General features: G+C 41.1%; 1 protein-coding gene across 13 annotated transcripts in view; it reads left to right on the forward strand.

Moving 5' to 3' along the window:
* Positions 1–19,477, forward strand: part of TMX1 (thioredoxin related transmembrane protein 1) — a 94,210-nt gene that overhangs the window by 31,190 nt on the left and 43,543 nt on the right. For 9 of the 13 annotated variants that reach the window (XR_010338584.1, XR_010338595.1, XR_010338590.1 and 6 more), the window contains exons 9-11: positions 6,065–6,231; positions 13,176–13,298; positions 15,108–15,184. The gene's annotated coding sequence lies outside the window, so the exon portion shown is untranslated. The remainder of the gene's footprint in view (positions 1–6,064; positions 6,232–13,175; positions 13,299–15,107; positions 15,185–19,477) is intronic. The other 4 variants (XR_010338588.1, XR_010338589.1, XR_010338594.1 and 1 more) reach the window with 2 other exon arrangements.

Consider the following 19,477-nt stretch of genomic DNA (forward strand, 5'->3'; position numbering starts at 1 on the left):
ATTATTCATTTGCAGTACAGTTAAGTTCACTAGTTACTGTTTATTCCATTTCTGGTTGTCCCCCTCACATCCAGGTTTATTTTAATCATTTATTTATTTTGGGGGTATGTGAAACATTATATGATTTTAAGAGCAGGTATGCTTAGAAAAGTTTTACTCCCCCTTTATCACTGCTACCCTGTTTCTTTTTCCTATTCCTTTCTGCCCTGTTCTCACTTACTCTTATCTAGTCTCATTCATTTATGGTTTATTATTTTGTACAAGTGCATATACATCTGAAAAAATATATATATATATTTAGATTCCTTTCTGTTTTGCATGAAAGGTTGCATACTATAGATACTCTTTCACATTTTGCATTTTAAATTTAATGTGTCCTGGAAATCACTCAATATAAGTTCATGGAGATCTTCATTCTTCTTTATAGCTGTAGAGTATTCCATTGTGTTGGCTGCATCATAGTTTATTCAACCACTCTTCTATGTACGAACATTGAGCATATAGGTCGCTTCCAATATTTTGTAATTACAATGCTGTAGTGGATAACCTTAGGCATATTAATTTTATATTGTTGGAGGTTTAACCTCAGAGTAGATTCTTAGAAGTAGAATTGCCAGGACAAAAGTTAAGTGCATCTATAATTTTACTAAGAGTTGTTAAATTTCCTTCCAGGAGGGCTATACCAATCTTCATTCTTACCAGCAATGTACAAGAATATTTTCTCACAGCCTTGACAACAGAATGTATTGTCATACTTTGTATTTTTTGCCAATCTGATAAATAAGAAATGGCATCTGAGTGTTGTTTTAATGTCCATTTTTCTTTTTTTTTTTCTTTTTGTGACAGAGTCTTATTCTGTTCCCCAGGCTGGAGTGCAGTGGCATGATCATAGCTCACTGCACCTTTGAACTCCTGGACCCATGTGATCCCTTACCTCAGCCTCCCAAACTACAGGTGTGCACCACCACACTCTGCTAGTTTTTTAAATCTTTTCTGTAAACATGGGGTCTTGTTATGTTGCCCAGGCTGGTCTCAAACTCCTAGACTCATGCAGTCCTCCTCCTTTAACCTTCCAAAGGGCTGTGATTACAGGTGTGAGCTACCATGCCTGGTTGCATTTTTGTAACGCTAACATTTTTTTTCATATATTTAAGGGCCATTTGGTATATTTCACTTTATGTATTTTGGTTCAATTGTCTGTTCATACTGGGTTTTTGGTCCTTTCTCCCTTGATAATCAAAAGCTCTTTACATATTAGGGATATGTCTGTTGCATATATTTTCTCCCAGTTTGTCAGTTGTCTTTTGGCTTTGTTTATGGTGATGGTGGTGTTGCTGTTTTACATTTGTTATATTTCATTTTTGTGTGGTCAAATTATCTTTTATTGCCTCTATTTTAAGTTTTAGTTTCTACATTGAGATCAGAGAGTAATTTAGTCATGTTTTCTTCTAGTATTTGTATAATTTTTTTTTTTGTACTTGGATCTCTGATACATTTGGAGTTTATTCCTTTGTGTGGCATGAAATGCGGATCTAATTTTATTTATTTTTTCCAACTGGCTACCCAGTTGTCCTAGCACCATTTATTAAAAAGTACAACTTTGCCCCAGTGGCTTGAGATGCCACTTTTGTTGCATGCTAAATTGCATGGAATCACCTGTAATGTTCTCTTTCTGCTATTTTTACTTTATCATGGTGTGATTTGTCTTTTGCTATCTGTTCATTGCCTGTGGCGACAAATGTTTGTTCTTCTGAAAGAATAGTTAATTATTGCAGCAATAATCTTGAAAGCTAAAGCAATTTACCGTCTGTCTGTGTGTTTCTAAAACACTGTCACCCAAATTGAACCTACAGCTCTGAGATATGACTCCTTTTGTCTAAATGTTATTAGTGTCTGCTCTATTGCAAAATCATTAGGCTGAAATGAAGCTTTTTAAAATTAGTCTCAGTGCTACTTTGGAACCATTGTACTGAAACCTTGGAGAATGGTCTTATGAGAACTGGCTTTATTAATGTTTATTGTCTTTGACTCCTGGACTTGTTTCCTTCATTTGGCTACTGGATCTAGATAGACAAATTGTTATACCGTGACTACTGTCAGAGTAGATTCATTAGAATAGTAAGGTAATTTAACTTTCATGTGCACCTATATCCAGAGTACAAAGTTGCCTGGCAACGGTGATGTCCTCATTACAATTCAGAAAACCTCAAAGTCCAGACACAATTCTTCTAGAATGAATTTGCATGTGAAGGAACACCATCTCACAGAATCCTCCTGTTTCCAGAATAAATGATTAGCTCTTTAGAGGAATAGATTAATAAAGACAGTGCAATATTGTACCCTTTCTCCCTCTTACAGGGCCAGTCTTAAGTATTTGATTAGTGCCATAGAGCTGGCTTTACTTGCAAAGCACCCCCAATTCTTGGGCTTCAAATGTCAGAGTATGTGGAAAGTGCCAGAGGAATTTTAATTCATTGCCTTTGTTTTTTCTCTCTTTGTAAATACTCATTTCAAAGTGATGAAGAAAGGTACAGATCAAAATGAAGCCATAGCTTCTATTAAAATAATTTTTCTTTATAGTCATGTTATTCATACCTTTGCCCTCTAGAGGGAGCAAGAAGGTTATAGTTGCTAAGTAGTAATAATTTCTGAAAAAACTCAAATCTTACCCGCTTACCTTCCCAACCCAGATGGAAATTTGTTTCAGCAGGTGGGGCTGTTTCCTTGGGAATAGTATTTCTTTCTCTCCTCCTCAAGCTCCCTGCTCTGGCCCTTTTCCCCCGTAAAGGTAGAGAGGCCTGAGTTCTTTTCTCCCTGTTCCTACCAGCAACAAAAATGTTAGAGAACATGGCCAGAAAATAAACCATAGTTTAATTTGACTGGTTAGAGAACCAACCCTCCAGGTGGCTTCTGGGCTAAAAAGTTGCTATATCACAAGATCCTTTGTTGATAGAATAGTCCAAACTATGAGAAAATGCTGTTTCTTGTTGGTCTCCTGCTTCACAGGGAGTTTTCTCCATGATGACTGGTCCCAAATAAATACTTCTAACTTTCTTTGGAACAAAAGCCTGTACAATAATGATGACCTAGTTTAAACATAGACATTTTCTTTCTCCTCTCTGGTTATTGCTAAATTCAAGATAGGTTTGTGGTGCCTGATTCTGGATCTAAAATGTTATGCTGAATCTGAGAGCTTGGCTTGAGGGAGGTTTGGGATTTCTTCTTTTTTGGCCTGACATGGGCTGGCCTATGGAGGCTTTCTGCCCCGGTGCCTTCCATGCACAGATGGAGCCTTTCTTCGTACTGTACACTGGGCTTTACACACCATCTGTATGCTGCTGATTCTCAAATTTTTATCCTTATCTCTTACTTCTCATCTGAGCAGCCTATTTCATATTACTTGGATATCTCATTGGAATTTCAATTTAACAGGTCAAACAGAATCCCTAACTTTTCCCACCGCACACCAGTTTCTTCCCCAGGATTCCCCATTTCTGTAAAAATGGACAACCAGTTGTCTGTTACTGACTTACGAGTCTTTTTTGGTTCCTCAACTTTCTTTACCCCTATCGTCTAATCCATCAGCCAATTCTGTTCTACCTCCAAAATATTTCCTCATCCTGCTTCCTTTTACTTATATCTCCTGCTCTCTACTCCACTGCCAACAGTTATCAAGCTATGGTTATTTCTCACCTAGGACATTAGGATAGCTTCTTAGCAGGTGTAATGATGGCCATGGTTTGGAACAATTTCATATGCTTTTCTTTTTCTTGAATATGTCTGCCTCTGAGATGAGATAAATGAATGCCAACTGAAAGGAAGAGCTAAGACATTAAAAAATATGGTTCTGTGTAAAGACAGTAGGCTTAAAAACTAGTCCGTGTAGGGATAGAAAGGATTTTATAAATGTTTTTATTTTTCATTTTTGTAGCAAGGACTAGGCCTGGAAAATTAGACTATAAATTTCTACCGTAACATATATTAATAGAATGTTTATTCTATTCACCAGTAATGAGGCTGCAGTTCAGAAGTTGAGGGCTATGATAATGAAGCCTGCATTCCAGCCTGAATAGAGTTTTGGAGAGGGAAGAGAGAAGGGGGTCAGAGGAGATAGATAGTGAGTTCAGTACTCTGATCTTCCTTCTGGTCTCAATCCTGGACAATGAGAAGTCTGTTAAATTCCTAAATAAAAATGGGGCAGAGAGGTTCCTTCCTTGCTTCCAGCCTGGGGCACTGGAAAGATGTCACCTGGAAGCTCCTTGAGGGACCTTCTTGGCAAACCTGCAGGGTAACCACATGAAATAAATTCAGAGATGTGGTCAGGGAGAGTGATGGTCTATTTCCCATCTCAAGCCTTTGCACTTGGTGTTTATGCTGATGCCTTCCAATTGCCCTTCTAGACCCAATCTTCAGTCTTTCTCATCTTGTTCTGTGTGCCAGTAGGCTGATGGTATGAATTTCATCAATGAACACTCTTGCTTCCTGACTTTCTTTTGGAATTGGCCAATGGGAAGCACTAGTAGGAGATCAGAGAGAGTGTAGAGGAGATACTTATTCAGGGCATTTACTCACCCCCACCCCTGCTCCTTCCTTGCTGGCTAGTCACCTGAGGATGGTTGTATCCCTTTACCAAAGTCCACAGCTCCTATCAGGGGTCCTCTCCATCTTGTGGTAACCACTCCTCCCTTTGTCCCTGCAGGCAAGGGGTGATCATGATTCCCCCCACTTTGGGTAGCCCTGGGCAGCTAGTTTCATTAAGCTCTGCCTGCACTTTTGCACATAGGCCCTTTTGAGTGTCTTCTGCTTCCTATTAGGCTTCAACTGTCACATTGCTCCTTCTGTGGGCTCTCTTCATGCTGGTTCTTTCTTCTCCTTGAACTCAGCTCAGATGTTACCTTCTGAGGCAGAAGTAAAAGGAAGGAAGGAAGGCCCCACCCTTGATGACTCCTCATCTCCCTACCTCCTCCCATGCCCTGCTTCATGCTCTTCACTTATTTATTTATTTAGTATCTTTTTCATTGTGGTAAGAAATTTAATGTGAAACCTACCCTCTTAACAAGTTTTTAACTGTACAATACAGTATTGTTTATCATGGGCACAATACTGTACCACAGATCCCCAGAACTTTCTTATCTCATATAACTGAAACTTTATACCTGTTGAACAGCAGCATCCCTATCCCATCCCCCCGGGCCCTGACAGCCACCATTCAGCTCTCTGCTTCTGCAGTGTGTTTGACTATTCTGTGACTCTGCCCTTCACCGTTTTTTTTTTTGAGATGGAATCTCGTTCTGTTGCCCAGGCTGGAGTGCAGTGGTATGATCTTGGCTCACTGCAACCTCCTCCTCCCAGATTCAAGTGATTCTCCTGCCTCGGCCTCCCGAGGAGCTAGGACTACAGGTACCCACCACCATGCCCAGCTAATTTTTTTTGTATTTTTGTAGAGATGGGGTTTCACCATTTTGGCCAGCCTGGTCTTGAACTCCTGATCTTATGATCCACCCGACTCAGCCTCCCAAAGTGCTGGGATTACAGGCATCAGGCATGAGTCGCTGCGCCTGGCCCCTTCACTCTTTTTTACAACATATTTTTAAGTTCTTGCATTGAAGTCATGATAATTTGACACGACCTTTTTGTTGTTTTTTACTTGTCTCTCTTAACTGTACTGTAAGCCAAAAATAAAAGGAACTTTATGTGTTTCAGTCACTACTGTGTCCCCAGTGCCTAGAACAGGGCTTGTACACAGGAGGCAGAAAATAAACTTTTTTTTTTTTTAAGAAGTGAATGAAGAGCTGATTTTTCATGGCCTTGAGAAGCCAAGATCTCAAGGCAGGCATATGTGGGGGTGTGAAAAGCAGGTCAGGAGGTCGTCTTATTTCCTTGGACTTTCATTGCATTAAGGTGCCAGCACTGCTTCTCAGGCACCATTTGTTAACTGAACCACCAATGCTTGGAAGTAGAAAGGAAGATATGAAAAATTGTGTTTCAGATTGAGCCCTTTTCCTGCAAACATGGAAGGGTGTTTCATACCATCCAGTCTTTCTGTCGCTTTTACCTATTTCAGGTGAGTCCAGTCTCAGCTGGGAATGGAAGATGCTTTGCATTTCTCTAAAATCTTCAGGCCATGGGGTTGGGATACTGCAGAAAGAATACCACAGAACTTTTATGCCAGAAAATGGCAGATGCTCTGAGGACTGTGTTGGAATGCTTGGACTGCATTAAGATACTAAGGTGAGTGCCTAGCAGAGTGGTTCTCAACATTAGCCCTAAGTCATAAACTCCAAGGGTTGTTTTCAGGAATCTGTACTCTTAAAAGTTTTGAAGATGCCTCTGGGTCCAGGATGAGGGCCACTGGTTTGACATAGAGAGGATGGGCTCTGTTTAGTTCTAGACATTCAGGGAGCTAATTATGTTGTTTTAAATTTCTTGAACCATTAGCACAGGGTTGATGACCCAAACACCTTTTATGTTTGAATCAATAGATGATTCTTCCCATGTCTTTGGGAGTATTTCTCATTAGCAGTTGGGATCTTGAAAAGTTGGCATTTGAAGGCTACTGTTATTTTTCATTTATAAAATAAGAAATCAAGATTTGGAAAGGTTAGCAATCTTATTTAGCCACAGTGGCATTGAGACCACTCTATTTCTCCCTTTAAGCCTCATTATAACCCAAGAGTCCATTGCATAAAGCTCTTTTTATTGTAAGATGAGTCCCCCACCAGGATCCTGTAGACAGTTTTGTTTCCCCTTGTTGCTCTCAATACTTGCATACCTCATTTCTGTAAAGGGCAGCCTTATCAGTGAGTTTGGCATTGCTGGGTAAGCATCTGTTTTCAGGAACCTTCTTCAGCTCTTTTCTTTTTTTTGTTTGTCGCTCACAAAATAGCAGGCACCTGTGTACCAAGCTAATGTATTCATTGGTCCATATATCTTCTAGTCCTTCTATGCACATTTAGGTTGTACAGATTTACAATAATATTACTACTAGAATTCTATTTTATATATTCTTCCATTTATATTATGCCATGAATTTTTTTGGTCTTGTTACCCAGACTGGAATGCAGGGGCATGATAATGATGGCTCACTGCAGCCTTGACTTCCCGGGCTCAAGCGATCCTCCCACCCCAGCCCCACAGGCAAGCTGGAACTACATTTGTGTGCCACCATACCCAACTAATTTTTAAAACTTTTTGTAGAAACAGGGTCTCACTGTGTTGCCCAGGCTGGTATTGAACTCCTGGGCTCAAGCAGTCCTTTTACTTCAGCCTCCCAAAGTGCTAGGGTCACAGGTGTGAGCCGCTGCTCCTAGCCCGAGTTTTGTTGAGTATAATTTACATATAATATTAATAAACTAGTACAAATGATTGCACAAGTGGTTGAGTTTTTACAAATGTATTCATCTGATAACTACTACCAAAATCAAGATACCAAATATTTTCATTACCCGAGAAAGTTTCCTCCTACCCTGCTATAGTTAATCTCTTGTTTTATTTTTGGCCCCAGGCAACCACTGTTCTGCTTTCTGTCACTATGGATTAGTTTGCATTTTCTGGAATTTCACACAAATGATATCAGACATAGTTATGATTTCGTGTTCAGTTCTTTTACTCAGCATAGTATTTTCAGATGTAAATGTTTTTCATTTTGCTCATCTCTTTTTTCTTACCTTTCTACTATTATCACCACTGCTGCTTTCTTTTTCTTTCTTTTTTTCTTTTTTGAGACAGAGTCTCATGCTGTTGCCTAGGCTGGAGTGCAACGACATGATCTCCACTCACTGCAGCCTCCGCCCCTAGGTTCAAGTGATCCTCCTGCCTCAGCCTCCAAGCGATCCTCCTGCCTCAGCCTCCTGAGTAGCTGAGATTACAAGCACGCGCCAGTATGCCCAACTGATTTTTTTGTATTTTTAGTAGAGACAGGGTTTTGCCATGTTGGCCAGGCTGGTCTCAAACTCCTGGTGTCAGGTGATCTGCCTGCCTTGGCCTCCCAAAATGCTGGAATTACCAGTGTGAGCCACTGAGCCTGGCCACCACTACTGCTTTCTTAAATCAGATAACGTAAGCTTGGTATGTATATTTCCAACCCTCTATCAATATTCCTACAAACATATACACATACAAGGGAGCCTAGGTGATTCGGTCTGTAAAAGTCATCCTTACAAGATACAAAATAGGATGGCAAAGAGAGGGCAGATAATGGCTTTGGAGAGGCAAAGGAAAATAATCAACAGAGGTAGGTCCATATTTCTGTTTAACAGATGAGAAAACTGGGAGGCTCAGAAGGATCCTACAGTTAGTCAATGGCAAACCCAGCATTCCAACACAGCACTTCTGACTCCAAATCTCATCTCTCATTTCCATCCAAGAGGGTTTTTTGCTCCATAAAATTTTGAAGGCCCTAACGGCAAAGAAATTTAGGACCTAGAGAAAAGATAATATTAGTGATGAGGATAATGATAATGATGATGATAATGCTAATGGTGGAGGTAATGATGATGGTAGTGATATGGTGATGATGGCAGTGATTATGACGGTGACTGTGATAGTGATAGTGGTGGTGTTAATGGCAGTGGTGATTACGATGGTGATTGTGATGGTGGTACTTTAAAGCAGCGATCCCCAACCTTTTTGGTACTAGGGACCAGTTTTATAGAAGACAGTTTTTCCGTGAACCAGGGTTGGGGGTAGTTTTGAGAAGATTGAAGTGCGTTTATTGTGTACTTTATTTCTGTTATTATTATACTGTAATATAAGATCAAATAATTATACAACTCACCATAGAATCACTGGGACCTCTGAGCTTGTTTTGCTGCCACTAGATGGTTCCATCTGGGAGTGATGGGAGATAGTGACACCCAAAGTGTGTTGCTTATGTCCAGTCTACTTTGTAATCTCATTTGGGTTGCTGTCACTGCAGAAAACCCTGCTTCACAATGATAGAAAGTCAGATATGGAAGCGGGCTTTTCAGTGCTTTTATGGCAGTCTCAGGACATTCCACCTTGACTTTAATCCAGAACATATGGAGATTTGAAGTCATCTCAGACATACTTTTAAGGCCACCAGATGCAGTTGTACAATTGAAGGACATCAACTCACTTGCCGCTATAAAGCCTGCCACCAGATGCAGCTTGTCACTTGCCACTCACTGATTTGATATGAGTCTGCAAGCAATTGATTTATGATAGTCTCTGTACAGTCAAACCTCTCTGACAATGTTAATATGTATTTGCTGCCACTACACAGCACTAGCATCACTGCCTCAGGTTATCAGGCAATCAATTCTTCTAAGGAGTGCACAGCCTGAATCCCTCACATGCACAGTTGACAATAGGGTGCATGCTCCTATGAGAATCTAATGCTGCAGCTGATCTGACAGAAGGCAGAACTCAGGTGGTAATACGAACAATGGGGAGCAGCTGTAAATAGAGATGAAGTTTTGCTGGCTTGCCACTCATTTCTTGCTGTGTGGCCTGGTTTCCAGCAGGCCATGGACCAGTACCTGTCCATGGCCTAGGACTTGGGGACGCCTGCTTTAAAGAACACCCAGATCCAGGGAGAGCTGAAGGTAACAGAAAATAAAACCCCGTTTTCTGCAGTGTTTTCACCTGTTTTTTTTCTCTCATTTCATCTTTACTATGATCCTGTGCAGTGTATATTATGATTATTCACATTTTAGAGGAGAACTTGAATCCAAAGCAATTTTTCAACAATCAGCAAGAGAAGCAGGTGATAAACATTTAATCTGCTTTCTATATTCCTGGTATTTGTAAAAATCCATAATAAGTATTTTAGTGGCATGTCAGGCTTTCAGTAAATTTGGTTAAAATCACCAATTTTTCATGCCTAAAATAAAAGCAAATTTTGTTCATGCCAAGTTACTGCTAAACCATTGAGAAAAAATGAATTGAAGTATAATAACTTAGAGGGATTTCAGCTTTGTCGTCACTGTTATCCTTAGATGGGGAGATGAAGATGCAGATAAAAGCATATAATAGGTTCAATTTTGATTAATAAAATACTTTTAAGGCCACCAGATGCAGTTGTACAACCGAGGGCCATCAACATTCCTTCTTAAGCTATGGTGACCAGCAGGTAGGAAGAGAGAGAAGTCAGGGGGTTTCTTCCCCCACCTCTGTCCCTTTCCTCCTTGCTTGGCTGTGGTTTAGGCAGATGGCTACAGATCCTGCTGGGCAGCCCCTCTCCCATAGCCGTGCCCTTAATGGCCCTGACAAGATTCCTGTAACATCATCCCTTCTTCTTGCCCCTTAGACTTAGTGGTAATAATTACTTCCTGCTTTTCCTTGTTGCTGGATGTTTTACCATTCCCTTTACCCTGCCCATCACTAAGCTGATATTGCTCAGCTTCTCACTACCATTTTTATGCCCTGCTTTTTGGTACTGGGCTGTGATGTTTCAAAAGACATCGCTTTTGGTGCTGCAGGGAGCCTGTAAGACTGGAGGGAGGAGCAGGGACCTGTTCCTTCCTTTGCTCGCGATTCCTCTTAGAGTCTCCCCAGCAACCGTCCTTTCCTCAGCAGCAGTGGGATGCAGCCTCCCATGTTTTTCTGGCACTCTCAGGGTGGTCCTTGTGCTTGCTGTCAAGCACCTGTAACAAACAGGCGGCCCTTCTTCAGAGGCCTCAGGCTCAGATCTGCCGCGCTGCTCCGAGCTTCTGGATGACACCACCAAGCTCTTCCCTTTGTTCCCTGGCCCGAGTGGTGCTAGCCTGGTCTTCATGGTTGCTTTTCTGTGTTATTTTATGTGTTTCTTTCACATATTCAGATCCCTAACCCCTTTCTTTTTTTTTTTATTGTGAAAAACACATAAAATTTACCGTCTTAAAAGTGCACAGTTCAGTGGTGTTAAGTAGCTTCATATTGTTGTGCATCTAATCTCCCGAACTTTTTCATCTTACAAAACTGAAACTCTCTACCCTTGAAATATCTCCCCACTTCCCATCCCCCAGCCCCTGATGACCACCATTCTCCTTTCTGTCTCTTCGAATTTGACTACTTTAGATACTTCATATAAAGAGCTCCAATCCTTTTTTTATATTTAATTCACTTTATAAAAATAATTGGCATAGTTTTTGTTTTCGTGATTGGATTCTGATCCATCTCTGTAAATAATCCTTTCTTTACACAGTTTTCAATTACACTCTTTCAATGTGCCATCTGATCCCTGCTGGGACCCCAGCTGATACACTGTGAAATTATTGGGGAGGTCAGATGAAGATTAGGTTAAAATAATAATAAAGAGGAAAGCCCTTTTAACGAAAAAGCACTATATATTATAATTCATAGTAGTAATAATTTAAATGAGGCCACATCTGAGCTTCCCTTGCAGGGCCTTGAGACACTGACATCCAGAGAAGAGTAATAACAAACACAAGAAAATGGCTACAATGCCAGAGTTTCAACAGGCCCTTTGTGACTCTAGAACTTGAACTCTGTCCCCTTTTCTAAGAGAGGATATGGGGAATCTGATAAAAAAAAAAAAGCTCCATATTCATATTCACAAGTTAATGTGGGAAAGAAGCCAGGATTTCTGTGTCCTTAAGTGATACGGAGACTCTGACTCCACCAAGACAAGGCTCTGATCCCAGATGTCAGTCCCCAGCGATTCAGTGACACTTTAACATCCTGATTTCAAATGAAAAATCGGGTTGCTTTTTGAGAGTAGTAAAAGACTGGAAACTCCCTGACCACTTGCCAACTCACAAATGCCAGAAACTCCTTGCAGCCATAGCCCTGGCCAGAGATTTTTTTCTGGCAGAGTGGGGTCTCTGACCTCTTTAAAAGGAGCACTCCTTTCCGAGGGCTCAGAAGGCAATCTGAGGCTCCCAGTGGGTCTTGCCCAGGGGTTGTAATGAGACAAGTGGAGCACAGGGTTGGGTATGCAGAGAGCAAGGGGTATCGTGGGCAGACCCGTCAGGGATGTCCATGGATTATTCAGATGGTACTCTGGCTGGCTGTGCATTGTGGAGAATATTCACCATCAACCCTGCCAGGAAAGAAGGCCTCACAAAACACCAGGTCTGAGGGAGAGGATCAAGGAATTTCTTTGACAGATGTTAATCAAGAAATCCTGAACACCAAGGGAGACTATTGTTTCTTCCTGAAACTATTTGACTGGCTAGGTCTCTTTGTACTTATTGGGACTAACTATGAGAAAAAACTCATCTGTGTGAGTTTTGTGGCTTGATGTTATGGGGTGCAGATGTGAGCTACTCCTCTAATGTCCAGAAACTGTATCAATCCCAAGAAATGATTTGCAGTATCTTGTCCACGCATGCGTGCACATGTGTGTGTATGTGTGTGTGTGTGTGTGTGTTGTGGGGGAGGGATATAGAATAACTTTCTGAGGCCTGTGAATGTAATCTGATTCACAAGATGAAGTGCCCCCTCCCTGCCTCTTCCTCCATCCCTGAATTTAGAACAACTCTGGATTATGAGGCAGGGGAGGGTGAGGCAATGACTTTCCTCCCTGAATTCCTGACTACCCTGCCTGGCAAGCTTTGTGTATAATCTTCACACAAGTACTTACTAAATTGAATGTATATAAGCAGCCTTCAACTTTTAGGAATCCACAACACATTCTTCCCATCCAGAAGGCTAGCTTGTGATGAGAGATTCTTTTGGGGATCTCAGTAACAGTTTCTTCTGTTTGTGGAATGGCTTTTCCCACAGGGGTATTAAAATCAGAGAACAAGAAACACAAGTTTGGGAGGCTGAGTGCTAGTGTTGGTTTTCCTACCAACTCTTTTTGTCCCAGTTATATCATCCACAAATAATCTCTTCTTCTCTCTACTACTTAATAAAGTGATGGGGAATTATGATAAAAATGAGAGGAAGGAAACTTATCATAAACTCAAAGTTGTGGTATTAGTATAGGTAGATGAAATAGGAGATGGTCATTTGCTTCCCCTTCCAGGCTATTAGAGGAGAAAAAGAGACAGATTGAGGGAAGTCAAAGAGGTGTAGTGGGATATCGTCATTAAGATCATAGTAAAGTAACATGACATACTGTCAGTGACTAGGTAGGAACGATAGCTCTGAGTCCCTCACTTTAAGACATGTAATGGAAAGGAGTCAGAACATTGCAGGAAGTGAAAGGACTATTCATTTCATCATTATCCTGCTCTTAGTTGGAATTCTTTTCCTCTTCATTTCAGTTATAACCACTGGTCTGCCAGAACTGTAAGACAAGAGCACAAGGTCACAGTGTGAGAGCCCTGTTTAGTTGATTCTAGAATGCACATCTTCCATATCCCACCATCTCTGGGGATCAACTGATGGTAAGGCTCTGTGGAGATACAGTTGTTAATAATGTCATAGGATTTCACACTGTCATCATGTCAGTTGAGTTAGGTGCATTGTTGACACTGTTGGTATTGAGTCTAATTGTTGTTTAAAAGGTCCTCAAAAAATTACTCTATGATTTGACATTAAAATGAAAAATTAGCTTGTGTGCAAAAAGGCATAGAAACAGAGCAGCAGGACTTTAATTTGATATTAGTGAAGCAGATATGAATGGTTGGAGGAATGAACACAAAAGTGTTCACCATCAACCAAAACACATAATTTTTGCAAAGTAACAACCGAAGTGCTTTCTGGAGCCTAAGAGGGTAAGAGCCACCCCTCAAGTAGAAGAAACTGTTAGTGAGTTTCACAGAAGGATTGGCCATCACAAGCCCAGCCGAGTGACAGCAGAAACTGCTGGCACATCTTGGATGGATGAAGGAAGCATCAAAGCAATCAGAGGCTTGGGTGACTGTGGAGAACTATAGTTAAAGCAATGTGTCATGTCATCTAAACAACAGTGTTGCTCTTGATGACTCATAAAATAAGGCGTGTCTTAGGATCAATGGAAAATGGTACAGATGTAAGATTATAACATTCAGGGCGCCACTACCATTTTTACAGGAAAAGGAAGAGAGACCTAGTGCCTCTTTTGCTGGTGGTTGTAGTCTTTTGAGAATCAGTACAGAGATCAGCACATGGCTTATCAGGGACTGTGAGAATAGGAGCATCTTGTATGCCCGTGGTGCTACTTGCCCCAATGACTCAGAACAAACAGGAGATAGGACAGGCCCAAGAGTATGAAGGAATAGAACAAGTGTCCAGAACCTGTCCTTTTAGACATGTGAATGTGAGATAGACAAAAGTTTTTTTAAAAAAGAGCATAGTTTTTTATTTAAAAAAAGAATTTGCAGTTTTGGGATGCTTATTATAAAACAGCAAAAAACTAATCCTAGATTTTAAAAAAGCCTAGCAGTTTCAATACCCTACAACAAATATAAAATGTTTTAAAATAAATTCAACTAGTAAATATTTAATTGTCTCCAAGATTATACCTTTAAATTTACCAAGCATGATTATTTTGAGTCTATTAAATTCTGTATGATGAATTTTTAATGTCCCTAAAATAACAAAATTGCTTCAGATTCATAAAAGCACCAGAAACAAATATTGCATATATCTATATTTCTGCCAAATTTCTATTAACAATCAAGATATAAGTAAAAAGGATATTTGCAAGCTTGTTTCCTCATCCATCCCATCCCCCCCACCTTGAATTTCCTCAGGTGTGGATAAACAATTCTAGACATTTTGGATTTTTAGTTCTTCAACATGTTTATGATCATTCTTAATCTGGGCCTCATGGCCAAAGTTCCATGGATGGGCTCCAGGGAACCCGTCTGTGTACCCTTCAAATTATATAAACAATCCTGAACAGTGTATGCATTTTGATGATGGTAGAGAGAAGTATTCTGGTTGTTATATATTTCCTAAATGTGCCCATATTTTAAAGAATGAAAGCGTCCATTATCCACTGTTGAGCATTTTGGATTTGTTGTGACCTGGCCCTTGGCCCCTCCTGGACAGACAATGGGCACTTTTAGTAAGTATTCTGCCTTAACAGGAGGCTGAGGTTCTTGAGCAACAAGACACCGGGGAAATGGCTTTGTGATTCCATCTTGGTTTTGGGATTTGGATGCCACAGTGTCCCTGCTCTTTCTCAAAATAAACAAAGAAAAGCCCCTGCATTCCTGTGCCACCCAGATTCAGTCTGGCACTTTGAACTTTTTTTTTTTTTTTTTTAGGTGACAGAAACCAGGCCCCAATCCTTGAGTTTTCCTCTCCCTCTGGCAGGGTTGGAAATCTCCAGACTGTGATATGGGTAAGATTGGGGAAGGCTTCAGGGCAGCTATCCAGGCCATTCTCCACTGGTGGTGACTGTTATACTCTAATTTGAAAAAGCAAAAAAAAGGTGAGGTTGGATGGAGTCTTACTGAGTTCCATGGAATTCTTCTATGTCATGGGCCTAGCATGGCCTAAATGGTCAGCCTCTGGACATCTTAAACTGAGCCATGACTCGAGAGTCAAGACGTTTCAGAGTAGCAGGCATCAGTGTCAGAGATGTTTGTTAAAATAGCTCCAATCTTTGTTAAAAACAAGCTTTTTTTTTTTTTTTTTTGGTGGAGAGCTCATTAAAAACAAATTCCTGGGATCACCCCCAGAGATTCTGATTCTGTAAGTCTGGAGTGGAATCCTGGAATTGGCTTCTTTAAACCAACATCTCCAGGTGATTTTGAGAAAGGGACTGCAAAAGGTGTTGGTATTTCACACGTTGAGAGCCTGGATGAAGAGAAGGACATCTGGGCCCTCAAATGTTCTGTCTTTCACGTGTTAATTCTGTTGGGTCTGGGTCCTTTCCTTATCTTCTGAGAATGGCTTAAGAGGAGAGCCCTGCCCTCCTGAAATGGCACTGAGTGTGAGATGAAACATCTGAGCTAAAACCATGACTGAGAGTTTTATGTTGAGGCTGACCCTGACCCCAGCAAGGCTGTGCTTTGATCTGAAGTAGAGAATGTCCAAAGGCGGAAGTTTCTGTGGGCTTCAGTCTTGGAGGAGGCAGAGTGGCATGGTGGAAGAGTACTAATATGGAAGTCCTAAGTCATTCATTCATTCACTCAAATACTTGGTTGCTTACCGTGTGCTAAGTACTGTGTTAGGTGCTGGAATTCAAGGGTGAACAAGACACAGTGCGTGCCTTCACGGAACCTGCACCCTAATCAGAATGAAAGACTTTAAAAAATGATTCTAAAGTTTCTACAGGAGAGGGGTTTGGGACTTCAGTCTGGTTTTAAGACAGAAAGGGAGTGGCAAAGAGACTTGTCTTAAAGGTGATCTTATATTGTAAAATGACTTGTCTTCTCTCACATTAACTGTTTATTTGGAGTGGATGATGATGAGGAAGAGCTGATGGAGATTGTTGAGTGGTCAAAGATGCTCCCTCACCACTCCCTCCTGCCACCCTGCCACGCACAGCATAACACCAGGCCACCTATTGATGCCAACATCAGAATAAACAAATCATTTAATTCGTGTAATCAGTCAATCAATTGATTAGTTAATGACAGTTGAAAGTGCTAAGAGGTACACAGCATAGTGGGAGCTCATCAAAGGACACCCAGTCTAGGGCAGGGCATGAGGCAGAGAGTTCTTAAACAAGTAACTTTTAAACAGAGACCAGAAATAAGTGGCAAAAATGGGCATGGAAGGTGGTGGGAATGTCAAGGCCTGGCCAGGGCAACATAAGGGTGAGTGTCACAGTGAGTTTAGAGAGAAGCAGTGTAAGATCCTACAGGGTCTTAGGGATTTTTTTCTTTCCGCTTGCTGCTTTGTGATCTTGAGGAAGTTTCCTGATTTCCTTATCTATAAAATGGAGAATGGGGCCAGCTCAACAAGGTAGCAGCACAGTGTAAAGCTGCTTTGTAGAATATAGCTTTACAGAAACAGAATTACTGTGAGTGCTCAGTGTCTGCTAGCTCATATTTAATTCACCTGAAAATGATAGTATGATTTTGGCAGGAGCCCAGACAAGATCCCCTCAGCTTTTCAAAAACTTCATGATAAAGGGGAGGGAGGTGAGTCTATCCTGGTCTTAATGGCTGTGCCTGCTCAGACTCTTCTCTGGGCTTCATAGTCAGAGGGCACATTCCCTCCAGCAGGCTGTCCCACTTTTGGAAGAAAGCTGTTTTTTTCATTTTCTGGGTGTGCTACTTCTTTCATTTTTTTGTGTGATTTCTTTGATTCAATGAATTCTAGCTCCTCCCCCACCTTTTTTAAAGTAAGTTTGGGAATAGCAACTTTTGGTTAGACAAACATCTGTTTTTTTAAATAACTCAGTAAATCAATATATATTAATAGACAATGCAGACATTGATGAATTGACATGATTTTTAGTGGTATCACAAATTAGGAATTGTACCTAACATTTATTTAAATTTTGTATATCAAATTCCGTATTGTTCACAAATGCCCAGTGGAGATTCTTTGATGAAATGAAGATCTGTCTGCTCTTCACGTCACCTCTCTTCATCGTCTCCCTTTTAAAAGTTTGGCAAACACATACACACAGAATTTCTAAACTGAACCTGGTTATCTTCCCTCAAGATACTATTTCCAGCACTACACGAGTTTATATAACATCTCTCTTCCCATGCACAGATGCATTCTCACATTAGCACTTCTTAATTCCATATGTTTATAGAAATTTTTTTTGAAAGATTTCTCTGACTTAATGAAAAGGAGGCATAGGAAAAGTCTCTGGGGCCCTCGGACCTAACGCTGGCTTAGCCACTTGCTAGCTATGTGACATTATGTGGGATGAATTTGGCTTCAAGTAACAGAAAACTTGACAAGTGGAGTCTTCCATAAAGAGAGATTTATTTATGTATATTCCATAACAAGAAGGCTGAATGTAGGCAATTGCCTGCTTGACTCAGCCTCAGCTGAACGATATCCTTCAGGACCAGGTTCCCTGTGTCTTGCCCTTTTACAACCCTCAGCATGTAGCTGTTTTAACCTCACACTTGTGGCTTTATTGCCACCAGATGTGCACCCCAGCTCCAGACTCTGTTTTCTTTAAGGCAGGACAAACAGGGAAGGTTGATGTCTCCATGTATGCCCTTCTTTACTGAGAAAGCAGAAGATTTTTTTTTTCTAAATGAAGTTTCACCCTTTTGCCCAGGCTGGAGTGCAATGGCATGATCTCGGCTCACTGCAACCTCCACCTCCCGGGTTTAAGTGAGTCTTTTGCCTCAGCCTCCCAAGAAAGCAGAAAATTTTTAAGAAACCCACTGATCAGATGCCCTGGTCAGAACTGTCATGTAGCCACTCCTAACCGCAAGGGAGACTGGGAGGATATTTAGCTTTTTCACCTTGTGAAGTGGAAAGTAGCATAAGAGGAGGGGTTGGAGGCTGTAGAATTAGTCAACGGGCAGCATCTGCCACCATGTCCTTGGACAATTTACATAGTGTTGGTTGTCAGTGTCCTGATAAAATGGGGTGGCTTCACCAGATTCTAAATGACCTCTGAGGTTCCTTTAGTTTAAAGCAGGACTTTTTGGGCTTTAACACATGTACAAATCACCTGGAGATCTTGTTACAATGCAGATTCTGGTGGTAGTGGGTACAGAGCCTACATTTCTAATAGGCTTCCAGGTGTTGGCGATGCTGCTGGACCACACTCTGATTTGCAGGGTTCTGAAGGTCTACAAGTCCTTAGATAGCTTTCTGCTTTTCTCATTAAACAAGCCAGCTTAAGACAAATGCCAGAGAAGCCCTCAAGTTTCCCAGTATGACTTTGAATTCACAGAAATTTTCTGTCCATCAGTGCGTGTGCACATTCCTGTTTTTCATCGTCTGAGCTATTTTTTCATTATCTGAGCTACAGCCTTTGTGTTAAGAAGATTATAGGTAGTTAGGAGGTAGGGAATAGGGAATTACTTTTCTAATTTAATTCTCATAACAACCTTAGATTACTCTCATCTCACTGATAAGGAATTTGAGAATCAGAGACTCAGGGAAGTTTTACTTTCTTAAGGTCATATAGCTAGAAGATGACAGGGTTTGGATGATAATAACCGAGATCTCTGATTTCACAGTCTGTGTTTTTTTCCACTTCATCATGCTGACTCTTTCAGAGGCCTGCACATGAGAGACCACAGAATGAATACAAGATAGGTCCCAATGGAGTGATGATTGTTACAAACCTGTCCATGTAAATGTAGCTTGTTACAAACCTGTTCATGCTAGCTTCACCCCTCCATATCCATTCCCCACCCTTTTCTGTGTCTCTGGGTAGGTGGGGAGGGGACTGACCTCTCCCTGGGTTCTGGCCTCCAGTTGGGTCTGGCTAATAGGAATTGCCTGCAAGAGACTGTGGAGCATGGAAGAGATAGAGGCTGGGGTATTCATTCACTACTTCCCAAATGGTTTGGCAGTAGTGGTGTTTCTCTATGTCGAGTCTGCAACTTAGGAGGCCTCTCTGATGGCTCTCACTGGTGTCTAGTAACTACTCCCTCTCCTTATCCCTTCAAGCCTGGGTGATAACTGCTTCCCCTGTTGCTAGTCCCTGGGTGCCTTGTCATCTCTTTATGGTTCCCTCAACCCTGGCCACTCCTTT

Source organism: Aotus nancymaae, unplaced genomic scaffold (genome assembly GCF_030222135.1).
Source record: "Aotus nancymaae isolate 86718 unplaced genomic scaffold, 86718_ANA_hifiasm-v0.15.2.pri h1tg000062l, whole genome shotgun sequence".
NCBI classification, from domain to species: Eukaryota; Metazoa; Chordata; class Mammalia; order Primates; family Aotidae; genus Aotus; species Aotus nancymaae.